This window comes from Chelonia mydas, chromosome 11 (assembly GCF_015237465.2).
Source record: "Chelonia mydas isolate rCheMyd1 chromosome 11, rCheMyd1.pri.v2, whole genome shotgun sequence".
NCBI lineage: Eukaryota > Metazoa > Chordata > Testudines > Cheloniidae > Chelonia > Chelonia mydas.
In genome coordinates, this window is record NC_051251.2 from 79,408,882 (window position 1) to 79,431,171 (window position 22,290).

The 22,290-nt window shown below is 51.0% G+C and overlaps 1 pseudogene; it reads left to right on the top strand.

Moving 5' to 3' along the window:
- The first annotated feature begins 1,398 nt into the window (after positions 1 to 1,398).
- Positions 1,399 to 22,132, top strand: LOC102943005 (annotated as a pseudogene).
- The last annotated feature ends 158 nt before the right edge of the window (positions 22,133 to 22,290 follow it).

Sequence of the window (22,290 nt, forward strand, 5' to 3'; positions counted from 1 at the left end):
TGGCACTCATTGGTTCTGTTCAGTGATGTTAGATGTTGATTGGCCAGTAATCACCATGTGTAGTTTTCCTTATGTGATGTTGTGATGCGGGGGTTAGTTGTTTGTGATTCTGCCCCCCTTCTTCACCTTTATTATTAAGTCACTAAACTGAAGTTCCAGAGTGAGGGGGTGAAAGACAAGAAGAGCAAAACCTTTGTCAATGTATCCCTATCAGCCCCTTGACAGTCTGCGGGGCCATTGCCCCGAGGGATGGCAGGTGCTGTTACCGCTGGCACTCATCCTATGGGTGTCTGCCAGGGCAGGGGGTGCTTCACCTGCCCCAGAGCCCTGTCAGTGGGAGTCACAGGGGGGTGGTGGTGGTGGCGGCCTTGAGTCTGTGCCCTGGAGCCTTGGTCAGGCTCCCTTCCTGGCCAATGCTGGCCGCTCTGTGGGCAACACTGGCTGGCGGCTCTCCCAGTCTAGGGAAAGTCACGGGCACAGTCTGGTTCACGCTGACCACTGCACGGCCTGGCAGGAGCTGCACGGCTGGGAGCAGCGTGCCCTGAGTGACTAACACTAGTGCAATAAAAAGAGCAGTGTAGCCGGGGGTAGCGTGGGCGGTGGCTCAAGCTAGCTGCCCAAGTACATACCTAAGGGGTCCAGGCGGGGTTGTTCTCAGGCAGGTAACCCGAGCTGCTGCCCGGGTTACCCCAGCTACGCTGCTAGTGTTAGTGCACTAGCTCGAGCAGACCTAGCATGTGTCTGTCTACACCCACGCAAAGCTCGCTCCCGCCTGCAGTGCAGATGCACCCTGAGAGAGGTTTGAATGTTTCAGATCCCAGGGGGCGCAGAGCCGAGGTGACCCTGTTCAGAATTCATCCGACCTTTGCACCAAGGCTGGAGCCAATGAGGGTGGGTCACTGACATGAAAAATCACCAGGGCCAGGGACTCATCTGCTCATTGAGAGATCCCCAGAGACCTGGGACAGGTGTGGTCAGGCGATGGAGCCACTTTTCCCCACAGCAATCAGTGGCCATTCATACCATACTGGCTTGTTTTCCTTAATACGTCCCATTCTACAGTAGTGCCTAAATGCCCCAAACGAGATACCCCATTGGGCCTGGCCCTGGACACACCAATAGTCAGGGACCATCCCTGCCCTGGGGAGTTCCTTACAGTCTAATAGACCAGACAGCTCCACATGCGCAGCCATAGAGTGAGTGTGGTATGGACTGGCTGCTGGCCCAGTGACATCTGACCCTGCTCAGAGCCAAGGCAGACGAGGCCTGAGGGGGAAATCCCTTCCCTTCTGGAGCATGGTTGGCTTGTTACCTCCTCCCCACTGCCCTGTGTCGTGTCACCACATCCCACTCACTCGCTGTCTCGTTTGTTATTTCTCCTGTTCCCCAGACCCAGCTACAATGATGGGGAAGGTTCCCTTGTTCTCTCCCGGCTCCACAGTGAGCTCCGCTCTGCCCGGCTCCGTCGCTCTCTGCCTCGCTCTACAGGTTCACAGTCTGGTGTCTGGTAGGAGCTCTGGGCTCCTCGCTGGGTTTGCTGATGTTCTCTTGCTGGTCACTAACACCCATCTTACCTCACTGCCTTTTCTTATAAACCATGTCTGCGCAACCTGCCAACAACCAGCAACGTGGAGAAACCACAGGGCACATCTGGGTCCCCAGTAACCGTGTTTGCTACCTATATACAGTCTTGTTGTCAGGCCTAGCTATACGCATGCTGCTGCTCTGACTAGAAGCTTCTAAGACATAGAAAATGGTGAGCATCATTGTAGGGCTCTCATACTATTTAAAGGGACACTACCCAATTCCTATAGATTACACGGCTGGACTGTGTAGGTCACAGATTAGCCTCTTAAGCCACAAACAAATTATGAATCCCCATCTCTCTGGTTATGAAATGAAAACCCACAAGTTATTCACATTGCACTAGGCACATCTGACTAGGGCCGAGAGCGAGATGTCATAGAATCATAGAATATCAAGGTTGGAAGGGACCTCATCTCACAATGGGGATGTGAGGATATTTACTGGCTTCTTCATTCTGTGCCCTTGGTGAAGACCTTATGTCCCACTCCACCCTGGGGCTGCTCCCACAACTACTCAGGCATTTTGGTTCCTCCTGCTGTGGTTTCCATCCTGCTAATTTAACCAGCTCTTGCTGAGTCTCTGCCCTGAGACATGCCCCCCCCCCCACCTTTTCTGTGCAGTTCCACAATGGCTGGTTCTCTGCCCCCAGCACTTTTCTATCTGCCGCCTTCTCCCTCTCCATTATCTGACCTGTAACTTTACCTGCATAGTGATGACGATCAATTTTCATATCTTTACACCTTGCAGGCCCTTACACCAGCCCTACACCAGTTGGAGAGGCCCTCACACTGGAACAGCATGAAAAGTCCTTGGTGTATCAGAGAACCAGACCCCCCCAGTATCCATTATACCCAAGGAGCCCTATTCAGAGATAATAGGGACAGTGTATAACATTCACATGTGAACTCTGGGTGACCGATATTGGAACCACATGCAGTATTTTGGGGACTATCAAATTAACATTATGCATGTTCTGTATATCTTTGTACCCCTTGATAAACAGTATCTATATGTAGCTTTGTGGGCTCAGGACTATAATCTCCTCCATCAGGGAGGGTGTGACGCTCTGTAACTCGGGGGAACACCAAGTATCCCATGTTCATCCTTGTAAAATGATTGTGTGGTATCCAATGCAAAGTTTGTCATGTCGGGTGTCTTCGGAAGGCTCAAGACGCACTGAGCATCGTTGTTACAGTAATGTTATAGTGATTGTTGTTACAAGTAACGTTCTAGTATTGTTATAGGTTATAATTTCATGTATGTAGTTATGAGCCTGAAAACATATTCTCCTGGCTTAAAATGAGCCCAGGCAAAAACTATCCAAGAGCAGAGGGGCAGTTCACACCTCATCAGGCAGGTATGAAACAAACCCAGCCCAGCCTCACGGGAACAAAGGACACTGGCCTAGGCAGCAACAAAAGAATCTGTTGGACTCTCGAGTGAGTCACCCCTCCTTCCTTTGGTCAGTTTCGGACTGCGATGAGGTAATGCTCACCTGACTCTGAAGGGGCGCGGGGGACAAAGCCAAGAGGAAAAAAGAACAGGATAAACGGGAGAGACGTTTGCCATGCTCTCTCTCTTCCACCTACACCTACAGACACCACCACCAAGCGACTGAAGCGCTGATCAAAGGGGAGAGCCTGGCTGAAGAGCAACCAGCCAGCCTGTGGTGAGAAGCATCTAAGGGCATGGCTACACTTGCAAGTTAGAGTGCATTAAAGCAGCCCAGTGCGCTCTAACTCACGACCCATCCACACTGGCAAGGCACTTAGAGTGCCTGGACTCTGCAGCTGGAGCGCTCCTGGTAATCCACCTCCACAGGAAGATTAATGCTTGCTGTGCCTCGGCTGAAACGCCCGGGCATCAGTGTGAACGAGGTGTTGCATTATTGCGCTCTGATCAGCCTCCGGAAATGTCCCATAATCCCCTTCAGGCAAGTGGCCACTCTTCTCATTGTTTGGAATCACTGCAGGAATGCGGATATGCCCTTTCAAAGCTCCATTTCTGACAGCCGGCTGCTTATAAAGCAACCATTACTGTGCAATGCTGTGTGTGTGTGAGAGAGAGGGGGGTGGGGGATCTGAACTTACAAGACAGCATGCTGATATGCTGTCAGCCCCCCAAAAACCCACTCTCTCTCTCCCCCCACATACACACAACACACTCCCTGCCACACTCCCCCCCCACATTTGAAAAGCACGTTGCAGTCACTTGCATGCTGGGATAGCTGCCCAGAATGCACCGCTCCCCATGCCGCTCCAAGTGCCGCAAATGTGGCCACGCTAGTACACTTGCAGCTGTCAGTGTGGACAGACTGCAGCGCTTTCCCTGCCGTGCTCTATGAAGGCTGGTTTAACTCAAAGCACTCTACATCTGCAAGTGTAGTCATGCCCTACATTTGTAAGGGCATTGAAAGTGTTAAGATCAGCTTAGAATGCGTTTTGCTTTCATTTCATTTGACCAAATCTGACTTGTTATGCTTTGCCTTATAATCACTTAAAATTTATCTCCATAGTTAATAAATCTGTTTGTTTATTCTACCTGAAGCAGTGCGTTTGGTTTGGAGTGTGTCAGAGACTCCCCTTGGGATAACAAGCCTGGTACATATCAATTTCTTTGTTAAATTGATGAACTCAATAAGTAGGTATAACTGGACGCTGGAAGATGGAGGTTCCTAGGGTTGTGTCTGGGACTGGAGATATTGGCTAGTGTCATTCAGTTGCACAATCCAAGGAGCAGATTACATGCCAGAGGCTATTTCACCAGGAGAGTGGTGAAGCACTGGAATGGGTTACCTAGGAAGGTGGCGGAATCTCCATCCTTAGAGGTTTTTAAGGCCCGGCTTGACAAACATAGTGTTTCCTAATATCCAACCTAGACCTCCCCCACAGCAACTTGAAACCATTGCTTCTTGTTCTGTCATATGCCACCTCTGAGAACAGCCAAGCTCCATCCTCCAAGTGCTTCAAAATGGATTCTTTGAGGACCTGCTCCATGATTTTGCCAGGGACTGAGGTGAGGCTGACTGGTCTGTAGTTCCCTGGGTTCTTTTTCTTCCCTTTTTAAAATATGGGCACTATATTTGCCTTTTTTCAATCGTCCGGGACCTCCCCCGATCGCCATGAGATTTAAAAAATAATGGCCAATGGCTCTGCAATTACATCAGCCAACTCCCTCAGCACTCTCGGATGCATTAGATCTGGACCCATGTTCTTGTGCATGTCCAGCTTTTTTAAATAGTCCTTAACCTGTTCTTTCACTACAGAGGGCTGCTCACTACCTCTCCATACTGTTCTGCCCAGTGCAGCAGTCTGGGAGCTGACTTGTCTGTGAAGACCAAGGCAAAAAAAAGCATTGAGTACTTCAGCTTTTTCCACATCATCTGTCACTAGGTTGCCTCCCCATTCAGTAGGGGTCCCACACTTTCCCTTGATCTGTTGAATATCCTGTTGAATTCTATGTACCATCATTTCATGTGAAGTTATGAAGTATTGCTATAGGTTTGTTACTGAAATATGTGGTAAGTGGGAGACACCCAGAGCTAGCCTTTCAGTGACAACAAAGGAGCAAGTGTCACTGGCTACCAACCCCCACTTCACATCAAGAATCTTTCTAGCACGTGGAGAGAAAATATAAGTGAGGGATGATGACATCACAGCTGGGCCTCTCTGCTCCCCACTCTGAACACCTCGAAGATTGACGGAAGACAGAGACTTTGAACTGTGGAGATTGGTCCCAGGCTGAAAGAGAATACAGCCTGTGTATTAAGAACTGTGAGCTGCCTGTAACATCAGTTAGGGTGAGAAACTACTTGATTCAAATCTTGCTTAGTCTGTACACTGTGATTTTATTTCTTATGTAATCTAAGTAATGTAATCTCTGATCTCTCTGCCTGCTACTTATAATCACCTAAAATCTATCTTTCTGTAGTTCAGAGGTTCTCAAACTTCATTGAACCGTGACCCCCTTCTGACAACAAAAATTACTACATGACTCCTGGGGGGAGGGAACTGAAGTCTGCACACCACTGCCTTGGTGGGGGAGAGGGGCAAAGCTGAAGCCCAAGGGCTTCAGCCCCAAGTGCGTGATCTGTATCCTGAGCCTCGCCACCAAGGGCTGAAGCTCTGGGGCTTTGGCTTCAGCCCTGGATGGTGGGGCCTGGGCTTTGACTTTGACCCCAGGGCCCAGCAAGTCCAACACAAGCCCTGGCAACCCCATTAAAAAGAGGTGATGACCCACTTTGGGGTTCCGACCCACAGTTTGAGAACCACTTCTGCAGTTAATATATCTGTTCTATATTTTACCTAAAATAATGTGGTTTTAGTTGAAGAGCTTAGAGAATTTCAACCAAGGGCGTTGGAGCCTTCTCAAAAGTGGGAGGGCCGGGGGCCCGCACTGCCTGAGGCCCCTCCCCTTCCCCCCAGGGGCCTGCCCCTCTGCTCCTCTTCCCCTGGAGTCCCCACCACTGGCCAATTCTGGAAGCTTCCAAAAGCAGCCTCTGCCCGTGTCCCTGCTCCCTGGATCTCCACTCAGTGCAGCTGGAGGGACCTAGGCTCACCACAGCTGCCCACGCAGCTCTCCCCAACCTGGCTCCATGGCAGGGTCTTGGAGCCGCAGCCGAGCTATGATAAGAGCTGCGTAGGCAGCTGTGGGGAGCCATGGCAGACTCTCCACCTGCCTGCAGTGTGGGGGTGGGGGGCACAGAGAGCAGCCCCCGGCCCATGTCCCCATCCCCCAGGTCCCAGTTCCAGGTTATACCCTGGGGATCCTATCACAACCACCCAGAGGGGAAACTGCTTAAAGTAATTCAGACCAGCTCCCAGAAGTTGAAGAGAACAATTTTTGGTTAAATCCTTGATTTAAACTGAGAAGAGACCTGGGATTTTGGGCTACAAACTGACATCACCTGCTAAGCAAGAGGGATACCATTATAGACATTTTTAAAGAGTCCCGTGTGCCAGATGAGAATCATTTGGTATAAGCATAATGTGTTCAGACCTCTGATTTACGATACATTTTCTCTGTCAGGCTTTTGCTCTGCTTTGGAAGTGCGATTTGATTACTGGTAACCGCTCACACATGCTGTTTGTAGCTCTGGGAGAGAAGGCAAAATGCAGGTGCTGGACTTTTCTCAGGCCTGCTGGGAAAACCACGGTGAATTGCCGGGAGCTGTAAAACCTCAGTGTGGCGAGAGAAGGACATGGATCCCTGCCCAGAAAGAGGTGATGGCTGAAGGCTTGAGACCTAAGGGGACATTCCTTGAGCAGACCCCAGAGGAAGTCAGAGGCCAAACTTGTGACTCTCTACACTCACAGACATGTCGAGAGCACTGCCTGGGTACATGGTGTTCACTGCTAATGCAGGGCACTCTCTTACTGTATATCTTACTGCTGAATTAATGCCACCTCCAGCCTCTCGCCTATTTAATTTCCTTTTTTCACTGTACATTTCACAGCACAGTTCACAGTGATTGGACCTGACCATCCAGCCACTGCCTCCCTAGGGGGTGAGGCCGTCCTGCCCTGCCACCTCTCCCCCAGGATGAGTGCTGAGAACATGGAGCTGAGAAGGTTCAGATCCCCGTACTCTGCAGTTGTGCACCTGTACCGTGATGGGCAGGATCAGTATGGAGAGCAGATGTTGGAATATCGAGGAAGAACTGAGCTCTTGAGCGATGACATCACCAATGGGAGAGTTTCCCTGAGAACATACAATATCCGACTCTCCGACAAGGGACAGTACACATGCTTTTTTCAGTCCCGTGTCACTTATGAAGAAGCTTTATTGGAACTGCAGGTGGCAGGTCAGTAACTTGTGATACTTTGACGTCTTCAACAGGGTAATAAGTGGAGTCAGAGGGGCCATTGTGAGATGACACCTGATTTATCTCATTTTAGTGGGGCAGCAGCTCTGCTCTGGTTGAGGTTTATTCTAGTTGACTGTTAACAGCTGTTTTTTCTAAGGGCTCTAAAATCCAGACCCACACTCAGGGTTGTCTTGAAAATTGCTGTGGCTCACTGGACTCTGGGGTAGTGTTAGAGAGCTAAATTTAGGGTCATAGAGCCAGGGATTAATGAGACACACAGACACCAATAAAAGGTCACGTGATACTAACAGGTAGTTATTAGAACATTTTTGTGCACATCAGGGTGCCAGATGATGGCTCTGATCCTCCCCTCACTGATGTCACCAGTGGGGATTGATCTCGGCTGGTGTCTGGCACCCACAGTGTAACAGTGGTTGATACAGAGAGTCCTGTAGCCCAGGCCTGGTCTAAGAGTGGGAGAGCTGAGGAATTCTCCATGAGGACAGGTGAAGGCAGGAGGTCTGACCCCTGAAAGTGCTGCCAGACAGACCAGCCAGGGGGCAGGTGTAGCTAGTTCTGTAACCGTGACAGGAGGCTTAGGTCAGGTGCAGCAAACACCAGACTGCTGACAGTCCCCGTGGCAAGAAGACGCCTCTGGGCAGTTCTGCTGACAGTCTACCTCAGCACTGAAATAAGACACGTATGTGATCCCTCAAGGTACACACACCTCTCCTCTTATCACAGTGACAGCTCTGCCAGTCTGCTCGAATGAATCCCTCCCCCAGTCAGTACGGCGACTCTGAACACGAGCAAGACAGTGGGAGTGCAGGCAGATAGATGCTTGAATCCAAATCCGAGAAACACAACACCAGCAACGGCACCTTCCCTAGCCCTTCCTCATGCCTGTGTATGATGGCACCACCCTTACTGAACTGTTTCCAGCACCTGTTGCCAGCCCAGGAGGCAGAGTTCAGGGGGCACGGCTGGGGTGGTGGGTGCTGTTACTTTGTATCTCTTGCATTTCAGAAACTTAAGTTTAGCTGCTCTCTGCATTTTGGAAAGGGACAAGGGACTGCTGGGCAGCCTTAATTCTGCACTGACAAGTATTTTGTTGAGCACAGCAGGGTAATTCCCTTCCACCGTAAGGGCACCTGTTCCAACCTCCCCACCCCCCGTCCCCCAGGGTAAATGCACACACCCCAGAATAATACCACAAATATAGGAAAGGGAAATATTGACTTACAGAAGGATGAAGGTAGACAAACAACAGGGGAGAACATAGTGGGAACAGGAAAACGGGGTTCGAGCCAACACGGGCCCGGTGGTACCACAATACAAGAGGGCAGACACAGAGCACTGCAGCTACATTCAGAGTTCAGGGATCCTGGGCAGATCCTGGTCATCTTCGGCGCCAGTGAACTTTCCCCAACAAACCCCTTCAGTGCCCTCTTTTGCTGCTCTCTGCAAACCCCACAGAGCGACAGCCTCCCCATTTAACTGGCTACAGCCCCCTCCTTATTCCCACTGCAAAGTCACCAGCCCCAGTAAGGGGTGACATATTCTTCCTAAAAGGGGGGGACCCACGAGGCCCCATCCCCTCTGCGGCCCTGCCCCTACCCCTCCTCTCCCCCCCAAGGCCTCGGCCCCCGGCCAAGCTGGAAGCCAGAAGCTGGGCTGGGGAGCCTGGGCTCCTCCATCTGCCTGGGGTGGGGGGGCCTGAGAGCAGCCCCCTGCCCATGTCCCTGCCTCCCCGGCCCCCACCCAGTGCAGGTTGTGGGTGTGTGGCTCCCCAGAGCTGGCTGGGCTCCAGCTTCTGATCTGGCTGGGGGGCATGGCCTCGGGATGAAGGGGAGGGGCAGGGGGTCAGCCCATACTGAAAAGTGGATGGGCCAGGCCCCCTGCAGAATGCCAGAAGTGGGTAGCAGAAAATTTGGTACCTCTGAAAGCCAGGAAATACACTGAGCAAAACAAAACCACAAACACTAGATAATGGAGGCCAAGGCAACTTGAACTCCCTTAGAATGACGTTTTTTATTAGTGAATTATTTAAGGCTTGTCTACATGTACATATGCACTGGTTTCAATGAACTAGTGCAAACCTCTGTGTGGACACTTACATGGGTTTAGAAATGGCTTATATTGATTTAGCTTGAGTGAATTCCTTCTTGATTTAAGAGTGTCAACACAGGAATTTGCACTTGATTAACTAAATCAGTTTAATTAAACTGGAGCAAGAAAAAGCCCTAACATTAACATTAATTTTACTGTGTATCAAATCAGAAGCTGACCAGATTAACTGACCTAACGCACTCGTGGTCTCACATTCAGTTATTAGTTTGAGAGGAAATGGCTTTTGATAACGCTGTAATAAATCTTTTGGCTCATTACTGGGCACTGTAGGATTATCACAAGTACATTTATTTCTTCTGTAGGTTTTGGCTCTGCTCCTGACATCTCTGTGGAGGGACATCAGGATGGAGGGATCCAGGTGGTGTGTTGATCATCCAGATGGTATCCACAGCCTGAGGCTCAGTGGAGAGATCTCCAGGGGCAGCTCTTACCATCAGCCTCTGAAAAAATATCCCAAGAGGCCGTGGCCTGTTTCAAACAGAGATTGCCATTGTTCTAACAGAAGAGTCCAACCATAAAGTGTCCTGCTGTGTCAGGAACCCCCGACTCGACCAGGAGAGAGAGTCAGCGATTTCCATAGCAGGTCAGTGCCCGTCCGTGCTGCACATGGGTAGACAGAGACGCTGCAGACCTGGGCAGAGACTATTTATCATTGTGTCTCCTGTGTATTGGCCTGGGCCTTCAACATGCTGAGTACTTCTTAGTAACTTCTGAGCAACCTTAGTTCTCTATGGATATGCCTACACTGCAATTCAAAATCCACTGGTGGACCATGCCAGCTGACTCAGGCTTGCAGGGCTTGGGCTAAGGGCAGTTTAAATTGCAGCGTAGACATTTGGGCTTGTGCTGGAGACCAAGCTGTAGGACCCTTCAAGGTGGAAGTTGTGCCTGCTGCTTTAGGGAGCAGCCCCTCTCTGTTTTGGGTTCTTGTGTTTAAAGGTTTTGGATTCTAAGAAACAAAGTTATGTTACGCTTCAAGCAAAAGTATTTTTGTTAGTATTTGACGTGTGTGTGTGTGTGTGTGTGTGCTGTGAACATCACAGTTCTCAATGGGGGTGATGGAGAAAATTCTTATTTAAAAAAAAAAAGGCTCGAGAGATGTTCCTGACAATTACAGGCTGGTGAGCCTGACTTCAGTACCAGACAAATAGGTGGAAACTCTAGTAAAGAACAGAATTACCAGGCACATAGGTGAACATGATTTATTGGGGGAAAGTCAACGTGGCATTTGTAGAGGGAAATCGCGCTTTGCTAATCTACTAAAGTTCTTTGAGGGGATCAACAAAAGTGGAGAAGAGTGATCCACTGGATGTAGTGTACCTAGACCAGGGGTCTCAAACTCAAATGACCACAAGGGCCACATGAGGACTAGTGCATTGGCCTGAGGGCCACATCACTGACACACCCCCTTGCTGCCCCTGGCGCCGCTCCCACTCCACCCCTTCCATGAGGCCCCGCCCCTGCCTCGCCTCTTCCCACACCTTCCCTGCCCCACCCTCATTCCAATCCCTTTCCCGAAGTCCCCACCCCAACTCCGCCCCCTCCCTGCCCTCAGGGGGTGCAGGAGGGGTGCAGGGTGTGGTGGGGGTTCAGGGCAGGGAGTTGAGATGCAGGGTCGGCAGGGGGTTCAAGGCAGAGGGTTGGGGTGCAGGCAGGGGGATCAGGGTAGGGAGTTGGGGTGCAGCAGGGGGTTGGGGGCAGGCAGAGGGCTCAGGGCACAGGGTTGGGGTGCAGGAGGGGGCTTAGGGCAGGGAGTTGGGCTGCAGGAAAGGTGTGGGATGCAGCAGGGTGCTCAGGGCAGGGAGTTGGGGTGCAGCAAGGGATTGGGGTGCAGGCAGGGAGCTCAGGGCAGGGGGTATGGGGTGAAGGAGGGAGTGCAGGGTATGGCAGAGGGTTGGGGTGCAGGCAGGGGGATCAGGGCAGGGAGTTGGGGTGCAGCAGGGGGTTGGGGGCAGGCAGGGGGCTCAGGGCAGGGGGTTGGGGTGCAGGAGGGGGCTTAGGGCAGGGAGTTGGGCTGCAGGAAGGGTGTGGGATGCGGCGGGGGCTCAGGGCAGGGAGTTGGGGTGCAGCAAGCGGGTGGGGTGCAGGCAGGGGGCTCAAGGCAGGGGGTTGAGGTGCAGGAGGGGTGCGGGGTGCGGCAGGGGGTTGGGGTGTGGAGTGCAGGAGAGGTTAGGGGTGCAGGCTCCGGCCCGGCACCACTTGCCTAGAGTGGCTCCGGGGTGGCAGCGGCATGCACTGGGGCCAGGGCAGGCTCCCTGTCTGTCTGCCCTGGCCCTGGCCCTGGCCCCGCCCCGCGCCATGCCGCTCCCCTCCGGAAAGCAGCCAGAACCATGTCCCTGCAGCCCGGGGGGGGCGGGGTGGGGGAGGCGAGGGCACAGAGCTCCGTGTGCTGCCTTGCTGCTCCTCCAGGTACCTCTCCCGAAGCTCCCATTGGCTGCGGTTCCCCGTTCCCGGCCAATGGGAGCTGTCGGAGGCGGTGCCTGGAAGCCAGGGCAACGCATGGAGCCCTCTGCCCCTCCCTGCTGCTGGGGCCAGGGACATGAGCCGCTTCCCAGGTAGCCGAGGAGGCAGCGCAGCGGCTCCAGCGGGCCCTGCTGGCGCAGCCTCAGAGACCGGGCAGGGGAGGGGCAGGCATGGGCGCCTGCGGGTTCACCGGCGGGGGGAGGGGGCTGTACCTATGTGCGTCCCAACAAGCAAGAGAGAAAGACGTCCCTCTGGCGTGTAAGGGTCGGGCTTTTTATTATGCAGGAGGCAGGCTAGAGGCACAAATGTAGCAGCCTGCCTGAGTTAATTGATCTCATTCTCTGAGGCACAAATGCAGCACCCTGAATGTGTAGTAAAGTTGTTAAAGTTGCTGTTGATGGTTAATTGATCTCCTTCACAGAAGCAGAAACGCAGCAGCAGGCCTGTTGTTCCTATTGTTAGTTAACTGGTCCCATTTTCAGTCAATTCCCCCAGCAGTATAAAACCTGTGAAACTTTTCAGGCCCCTACATTGCCAGAGGGACGTAAGGGAGTCTTCTTACTTATAAATGACGGGAAGGGAATCCTGGTTTTAGGAAGATCTATGTACTGTCTCACTTTTTTCTTGTGCCAAAGTGGCATAATGGGGTTAGATTACAGCTCAGGATTTATTGTATTTACCCATTTAAAAAAAAAAAGACTTTAAGGGCAGATAAAACATTCACCAAGCAGTCAATAAAATGTCAGGACAACCAGAACCAAGCACTTCCCAAAGTACCATGCCAGGTCCAGGACAATAATTAGCAAAACGGTATGACTTTCATGTGTGAAAGTCTGAGCAATTTAAAAAGACATTCTACTTTTTTTGTTTTTGTTTTTTGCTGTTTAGTGTTCCGAAATGTAATTTAAATGAAAATCCAGGATTATAACTGGAATGGAGGGTATTAGTTATCAAGTGTTTGTAACTTCATTTTCATGTGTTTAGGAAATGCTGAATAGTTATTGTGACTTCTTTCTGTATTGTAGTTTAAATAACTTACTACAACAATTGAAACTGGTGTGATTATATTGCACAAATAAAATATGCAGAATTTGGGGGCACAGAATATTGAATTTTTTGGTGCAGAATCCCCCCAGGAGTAATAATAGGATAATACATATATATAAATCCATGATAGGCACACACCTTGAATACTGTGTGTAGATATGGTCACCCCATCTCAAAAAAGATATATTAGAAATGAAAAAGGTACAGAGAAGAGCAAAAAATTATTACACATATGAAAGCCTTAAGGGTATGGAACAACGGGGACTGTTCAGTTTGGAAATGAGACGACTAAGAGGGGATATGATAGCGGTCTATAACATTTTGACTAGTATGGAGAAAGTGAGTAAGGAAATGTTATTTACCGCTTCACATAACTCAAGAACCAGGGAATGAAATTAATAGGCAGCAGGTTTAAAAAAAACAAAAGGAAGTATTTCTTCACACAACACACAGTCAATCTGTGAAACTCACTGCCCGGGGATGTTGTGAAGGCCAAAACTATAATGGGATTAAAAAAAAAGAACTAGATAAACTCATGGAAGATAGGTCCATCAATGGCTATCAGCCAAGATGGGCAGGGATGCAGTCCCATGCTCTGGGTGTCCCTAAAACTAGCTGCCAGAAGCTGGGAATGGGTGACAGGGGATGGCTCACTGAATGATTGCCCTGTTCTGTTCATTCCCTCTGGGGCAGCTGGCATTGGCCACTGTCAGAAGACAGGATACTGGGCTACATGGAACATTTGTTTGACCCAGTCTGGCTGTTCTAATATTCTTATGTACATGCTTGTTCCCAAGTCAATAACACTTTCTCTTGCAGAGCAGTTTTTCCCAAGAGTCAATCCCTGGAGGGTGGCTCTGGGGGTGATCCTGGCTCTCCTGGCTGTTCTCATTGCCCTGGCCAGTTACTGCTTCTGGAGGCAACACAGAGAGAAAAGTAAAGTGACAAGAGGGGAGAAAATGAATAAATGAATTAATTTATAATGTATCAGAAACCCCCAGAAGGAGATGTTTATTTTATGTGCTCGGATGTGCCAGGATAGAAATGAGGCTTGGGTTCCTGCAAGTCCCCCTATGCTAGAAGAGGGTGCTCTGGAGATGACATCACTGCAACACTCTTGCAGAACTAGCCCCGAGTTACATTATCCAGAGCAGCCCAGGATCAGGAGGATGTCAGGGATGCTGAAAGTCACCTTAGCTCTTATGGGCTCTGAGGCTGCAGGTTCCCAGCACAGAATCTCATTGTGAAAATTTAGATCATTTGAAGCAAAATTATGTGGCTTTTTTTTTTAAACTAGAGGGCCTCCTACTTAATTGATTATGTAGGCTGAGTCCCTCCCCCCACACTCCGGTCAGAACCCTGTTGATTTTCTTGAAAATCAGAAAACAGGATAAGAAGTGGTTACTTGCTGTAATTGTGGTGCTTTGAGATGTGATTCACACCATAGTCATGTGTGGGACAAGCACATCGAAGCTGGGGAATTTTGCCTAGAAGTACTCATAGAGGGGCAGCACTTGTGTTTTATGGTGATGGCCCCTCCCCTGGCTAAGTGAGGCAACGCCGCCCTGCAACCCCTCGGTTCCTTCACACCAAGCATCCAGATACTGGACTCTGATGCAAAGGCGATGGGAAGTGGGTCATGGAGTATGCCTGCATCCCATCTCAAAGAATCACAGTTACAGTAAGTAACCAGTTTTTCTTCTTCAAGTAGAATCAGCCAGGTATTCCACTTAGGTGACTCACAAGCAGGACCTACCCCCCTGCCCCCCACCCAAGTGGCAAGGCTTGGAGTCTACCTAAACAAGGATTGCAGGACCACCCTACCAAAGCTTGCATCTGCCCTGGATGATACAGTAATGGCATAATGGTTCATGACCGTATATATTGATGACCACGTAGCAGCCCTGCACATGTCTGATATTGAGGCAATACTGAGGAACACTATTGATGCTGCTTGTGCTCTTGTAGAATGAGCTCGCACCTGCAGAGGAGGTGAGGCCAAAGCGATTTCATCTGCAGTCTTCATACACAATGTTTTCCATTTAGAGATCGTCTGTGAAGAGGCTGCTTGACCCTTCATACAATCTGCATATGACACAGACCAGGCAAAGCACAAAAAGGTTTGGTCCTGTTCAGATAGAAGGCTAGACATAGCCTGACATCTAAAGTATGGAGACGCTGCTCTTCTGGAGATGAATGCGGTTTAGGGAAGAACACAGATAAATGCACTGCCTGATTCAAATGAAACTGAGAAACTACTTCGGACAGAAATATTGGGTGGGGTTGTAAAGTCACTTTGTCTGTGGAGAACTAGGTATAAGAAAGCTCTGCTGTCAGAGCCTACAATTCACAGACTCGCCTTGCATATGTCATTGCTACCAGGAAGGCAGTCTTTTGACACAACAGCAGAAAGGGACAAGATATCAGGGGCTCAAACAGAGGTCCCATTAAAGCTGCTAGGACTGTGTTCAGGTACCACAGAGGAAGTGGCTCTCAGACCGGAGGACAGATGGATGAATAAGCCCATGGCATTAGAGAAGACTGATCTTCTGTGAATGGAGGATGAAACACTGATATCGCCACTTTGTGCACTCTCAATGAGCTAAGCGCAAGGCTGGATGACTAAAGGTGCAACAAAAGCTCCGAGATGTCCTGGATAGAAGCCAGCATCAGTTGGATTCCGTGGGTCAACAACTGCACCAAAAAACACGTCCATTTCACTGACTAAGCCATTCTGGTAGAAGGCTTTGTACGGTTGAGTAGGCCACTGAACAATACTCTTCCTCCCCATTCAACCATGAAGCAGCCACACTGTGAGATGCAGAGAGCTGAGCGTGGGATGCAAGGAGTGACCATGCTTCTTTGAGAGTAGGTTGGGATGGAGAGGAAGGGGTACCAGAGAGGCTGAATTGGTAACATGAGAAGGTCGGAGAACCAGCACTGCCTCGGCCATGCCAGGGAAATTTGAATGAGCTTGCCATGATCCGCTCTCAGCTTGAGGATGACCTGTATGATGATTAGGATTGGAGGAAAAGCATACAGGAGAGCTGACTGCTGGCTGAGGTGGAAGATGTCAGACAGGGAGCCCAGACTCAGACACACACCCCCAACCCCCAAGAGCAGACAGCATTTCCTGTTATCCCTTGTGGTGAACAGGTCAATTGTTGGAATGCCCCACACTGCAAAAACGACTCACAGATTGCAAGGCTTCAGAGACCACTAGTGGTTTAGGGGAAAATTCCTGTTGTGGTGTCTGCAAAATGATTCTGAACCCTGGGTAAGTGATCAGCCATTGGAGTGATATGCTCATAGATGCAGAACTGCTACAGCCTGATCTCCTCAAGGCAGAGCATCCTGGAGCGTGCTCCCCTCTGCCTGTTCACACCATAGAGTGTTGTTGGTAAGTATATGAATTATTGACCCCCTGATGTGGGGGGGAATCTGTGCTCTACTTGAACAAGAAACTCGATTTCCACTAAAATTAGGCTTTTCCAGTTTTCTGATTTTTACCATAATCATTAGGGCTCTGCCCATTAATGCCTAGAGCACACCTGGAAATGTTGGAATTGATCAAATGTCGTTTTCAAAAGCTATTGAATTACAGACAAAGAAATAGAAATGCAATTGAGTTTAGTGTAGGATCTTGCTTCACTCAGCCACCAATAGTGGATTTTCATAAGACTGCCTTAACTTCAAGATAGCCACATTTATTTGGAGATTATCATCTAGATAGCTGTTACAGGAACAGGCCTTTAAATGTATATTCACTAGAGCCCCTGTTCAAAAAGGTGGTTAAGCACATGTTGAACTACAAGTAAATCTATCCCTGCTCAGAATGTGCAGTGTTTAGCTGCATCAGGCTCTAAACCAGTTGCTTTTAAGAACACAGGAATTGCCAGAGTAAATCAGACTGGAGGCTGTCTAGTCTGGGATCCTGTCTCTGACAGTAGCCACAGTTTCTCATCCATGATTGTATGTTAGTCTCTCATACCATGATGACTGGGTTTCCTTATAATCTTTTGTGAGGAACTTTGACAAAGACTGTTTGGAAGTCCACATAAATTACCACCTCACCTACCTTGTCTCTCGTATATCCTAAACCCAACATGGCTACAACAACATTGCAAAGATATAAACCCATTCCAGAGGGTTCTCCTTTGACCACTATTTTATTGGCATGCTCAAAGAATTCAGATAGATTTAATGAGACATAATTTTCCTTTGCAGAACCTCGGCTGGTTTGACTTTAGAATTTCATGCCCATATCATTTTTAGAATTTGATTTTAGTTATTGATTCAACCAGTTTACCAGGTATTGAAGAAAGGCTCTCTGGGCTGTAATTCTGTATTTCTTCTTTTCCAGTATCCTTTGTTGCTCAGGGGGTGCTGGTGCCTGGTTGCTGACATAAAATCCTTAGGCTCAGTCTGGAGCCTAATTTCCTTGCTTTAAGGTCTTTTTCACTCACTTCCATTCTGCAAGGTAATGTGACACTGACTCATTTCTCTCTGTTTTATTTTCAGACAAACTCCAGGCTGAGCTCAGTAAGTTCCATTCCCCCCAGTATGACCCTCGTGTGACATTGTCTCCTGCTCAGTGTGTCTGTGGCCAGGGGTGTTCTCACCCCTCTGTGTTTGGTTGCAGGGTGGAGAAGTGCCCAGCTCTATGCAGGTACTGTACATACCGCTGGCACTGTATCCATGGTGAGACCCACCTTCCCCTGGGAGCTCTCTGCTCCTTTCCCTGCACAGAGCGTTTCCCTGTGACATTCAGTCGGCTGGAAATAGCAATGTCACTGGGGGCTGATGGAAAGGGGCAGACAACACCCAGGTTTATTGCAGAGCAGGGAGATGTTCCCTTTGGGAAAGGGCTGATGGGTGAGGCAGTGCTGCCCCCTGGTGTCCCCTTTGCAGGGTGGTACCTGGGTTCTGCAGGATGGGCATTCCTATCTGTCCATCACTGGCACTGAACGGCTCAGCTCTCTCTTCCCAACGGCAGGATTTCCGTGCTCAGACCGGGCTTTAGCCACAGTTTTCTTCTAGTGGAACATGCCCAGGGAAGAGCTGTTCAGTGTCTCCCTGGCTCTGGGGTGAGGCAGGCCCTGTCCCCAGTGCAAGGGCAGACAGGTTTTTATAACCAGCTTGTGACACTCCCCTGACCCAGTTGCCACAAAGCAGCTTTTCTGCCTCCCAGCAGTGGCTGAGCAGTGTGTGTGTGTGTGTTTGCACCCAGCCTGACTGTGGGTAGCTCCAGCAGGAATTAGAGAGCCCACTGGATGTGCACGCACATTGCAGCATTGCTAGCCAAGGGTGAAAGTGGGACTTACCAGTGCTCCCTGCACAGGGCCCAGTGTCCTTACCAAGGGGGGGGGTGGTTCTGCCCCCTGGAAGGGGCAGGGCCTTGGGGGCGGAAAGGACAGGGCTGGGAAACTCCACCCCTTCCCCTAAGCCCCCACCCCTGTTCTGTCACTAGCCTAGCGGCTCCTTGCATGGCAGAGTATCCCACTACACTGAGCTGGAAGGGGGGGGGGGTGTCCATTATAGTTACCATTAGGGAGCACAGGCATCGGCTTCCTCCTTGCCCTGGGGGTGCTCAAGCCCCACTTTGCCCCATGCCCTGCCCCCACTCCATCCCTTCCCCCATCTCCCAGCCCTGCCGGTCCTCTTCCTGCAAAGTTCCACCCCCTCTGCTGAGCGTGCCCCATCCCCGCTCCTCCCACCAGGGCCTCCTGCATGCTGCAGAACTGCTGATTGTGGCGGCCAGAAGGTGCTGCGGGGAGGGGGAGGAGTTGATCATCAGGGCCACTGGCAGGTGCTGGGGGGGAAGCTGGCTGCCAGCCCTGGAGCCTAACATAGAGCCCGACTCTGTGGGTGGAGTCTGTGACAACGTACAGAGAGTATAATCTAGACTAGTGAGTAGCTGTGCCCCCCCCCACACACACACACACTGCTTTGCTGCTATAGCATCCAGTCAGGATTGTTCACAAAGAGCTTGGTGTGTGTACCTGCCATCGGCCAGTCACCCTGAGGCTCTTACCAGCCTGAATTATACCACAGGGTAATCCCAGCACACTCCCAGGCCCACATTTTTCCCCAGACATGTAGGTCTTCTCCTGGACAATACAAGCTTGCCCATTTAAAGTCTGTCAAATTTATTAATAGAAATGATATGCACGAATCTGGTTATCCCAAATGGAATTTCCAAAAATCTTCAATTCAAACACACGGGATTAGATAAAACAAATTTGGCACAACAAAATAGATTTTACTTTTATTCAATTAATGAGGAGGCATAAATAGTTACAAGAAAAATAAAAGGTAAAACAACTCGTGCCCAACATAAAAAACTTCATTGCATCGCAACCCCCTTCTGACAACAAAAATTGCTACATGACCCGAAGACATGGGACCAAAGCCTGAGCCCGGCCAAACCCCACCACCTTGGGTGGGGAAGCCAAAGCCTTCCACTCCTCGGAAGCAGGAAGCAAAGCTGAAGCCCAAGGGCTTCAGACCCAAGCAGGGGGCCTGTAACCTGAGCCCCACAGCCCAAGGCTGAAGCCCTCAGGCTTTGGTCCTGGGGAGTGGGGCTCAAGCTTCAGCCCCGGGCCCAAGCAAGTCTAAGCCATCCCTGATGACCCCACTAAAATGGGGTTGAAACCCACTTTGGGGTCCCAACCCACAGTCTGAGAACCTCTGAGATAGGAAGTCTCAGAACAGACTCTCCCCTCTGTTGAACCTGCTCCACTATGGATTGAATAACTAAAGGTCATTGGGCACAGGTGCTGACTTTCTTCTTCTGGGTGGGTGCTCCACCCCCACTCCAAGGCCCTGCCCACACTCTGCCCCTTCCCCCAGGGCCCTGCCCTTGCTCCATCTCTTCCTGCCCCCGCTCTGCCCCACACCAGCACCTCCCGCCCACTGCCAAACAGCTGGGCCCACCAAAGAGCTGATTGGAGGGTGGCTGGCGGGCACCCACTGTTTTGTTTCTGAGGGTGCTCTAGCCCCGGAGTCTAACACGGAGTTGGCACCTGTGATTGGGTCAGAGAGAGCAAGTATGCAGCTGACTCTACAGCTGGGGGGTGAGAGCACCCCCCGGAGAGGGGGGAAGCCAGGGTCCCGTCCCTGCACCAATGGCCCTTTATTTATCCACCATGGAAAATCCTCAGCAGGAGAGAGTGTGGGAGCCCCCCACCTCAGCCTCGCCTAGTGGTCAAAGCGCTCTCCTGAGACTGGCAGAGCCCTGTTTCAGTTTAAGCTCCCCCTCTGCCCGAGGGGAGCAGGGACTGGGAGTCCCCCCATCCTAGGGGAATGCTCTAGCCACTGGATTAAAATGTATGAGGGAAGCCCTCCCCAGCCAGCTGCTGCGTGACCTCGCCTGAGGGACCCGGTCTGAGAGCGCCCCTGAGCTCGCCTACCAACCTAGCTGGGATGGCTGGACCCCGATCTTCCCCCAGCCTGTGGATCACGCTGGGGCTCAGGCAGGGGAATAGGCGTCCACGCGCCTGGAGGGAGGCAGCCGTGGTCATGGCTGGAGGGAGAAACAGGCACTGAGGGAACTTTTACTGCACAAACTTTGGCGCCAAGTGAGTTTTGACGCCTCCGGGGTCAGCAGGAAGTTTATGCATCACGGTGGAGCTGAAACCAGGGACTTAGTGACTCAGGAGCCCACCTCCCATTGATGGTCCTTGGGATCTGTGCCCCTCAGACACAGGTGAAGATCCCGCCTCTGTCTGTGCAGGGGCTGGCACAACAGGGAATTAGCCTGAGTGGCCTCAAGGCCTCACTGCCTCCCCCTGGCACCCACCCCTTCCCGCAGCTCCCACAGTGCCTGCCTATCCCATTCCCTCGCTGTCCTACCCCAGCCTGAGCACCTTCCCTCTGCCCCGGCACCTGCCCTTTCCCTCCCCTGCAGCCTGCCCTCCCCTCTCTGCCTCCCTAGCACCTGTCCCCTTCCTCTGCTTGTGCCAGCCCTTCCCCCTCACTACCCATCTCCTCCCAGCTCCATGGCACCTGCCCCTCCTCCCTGGTCCTCTGCTGCAACCCACCCTTCCCCTGCCGCCACTCCAGCCCACTCCCATTTCTTTCCCTGTGACCCCACCCCTGTTTCCCCCCCCCCCCACACACACACACACACATCACCCTAGCAACCACCCCACCCCTCACCTTTTGCACCCTGGTACATGCCCCCCGCCCGGTGCCCTGCCCCATCCCCAGGCACCCACCCTTTCTTCCCACTCTGATTCCTTGGTGCGTGCCTTGCCTCTTCTCCTACTCCCTAGAGCTTTCCCTCCTTCCTCCCCCCCCACCCCCAAAGCATTAACTGAGCTCCTGACTCCCCTTAAGGGTGAAGAACCCCAAATCACAGTGATTAATGGGCATGTGGGTGAATTTCCCTTTGATCCCAGTGACCAGCCCCTGCCCCCAGCACTGACTCTAATTCTCTCCCCAGTGGATGAGACTCTGGATCCAAACATGGTTCATCCCAACCTTGTCCTGTCTGAGGATCAGAAAACTGACATACGATGATAGATGACAGGATCAACCTGACAATCCTGAGAGATTCAATACTTATCCCACTGTCCTGGGCACAAATGGATTCACAGGTGGGAGGTTTTACTGGGAGGTGAAGGTGGTAGACAAAATAAATTGGACTGGGGGGGTTTGTAGGGAATCTGTGATCAGGACAGGGAAGGTCAGACTCACTCCTGGGAATGGATACTGGGCTGTGTGGCTGAGGGATGGGAAATACGAGGCCTGCACCTCCTCCCCCAAGATCCCCCTCCCCACAGGCATCACACCCAGCCAAGTGGGGATTTTCCTGGACTATGAGGCAGGTGAGGTCTCATTTTACAATGTGACTGACAGGTCCCATCTCTTCACTTTCACTGACACCTTCTCAGACGCTCCATCCTTATTTCTATCCTGGTTACAAAGAGGAGGGTAAAAATGCAGCTCCCCTGACAATCTGCCCTGTGCCAGCTCAGGCTGGAGGGAATCTCTGTCCCTGACAGTGACCCTGCAGCAGAAACTGTCCCCTCCCAGTGCTGACCAGCCCCCAGCCCTGTTCCCACAGGGTTGGTACAAAGGGTATCACCTGCCCCCCCCCCCCCCATTATGCTTAGAAAATGAAAAACAGCAGGATTTTATTTAGGGGATAAGGCAATACGCTGTGTTTTTTTGTGAATATAGAAAGAATTTTTATATATATATAAAATTCTATACACACGCACACACAAATCATACCAGCCAAGGCTTTGTCA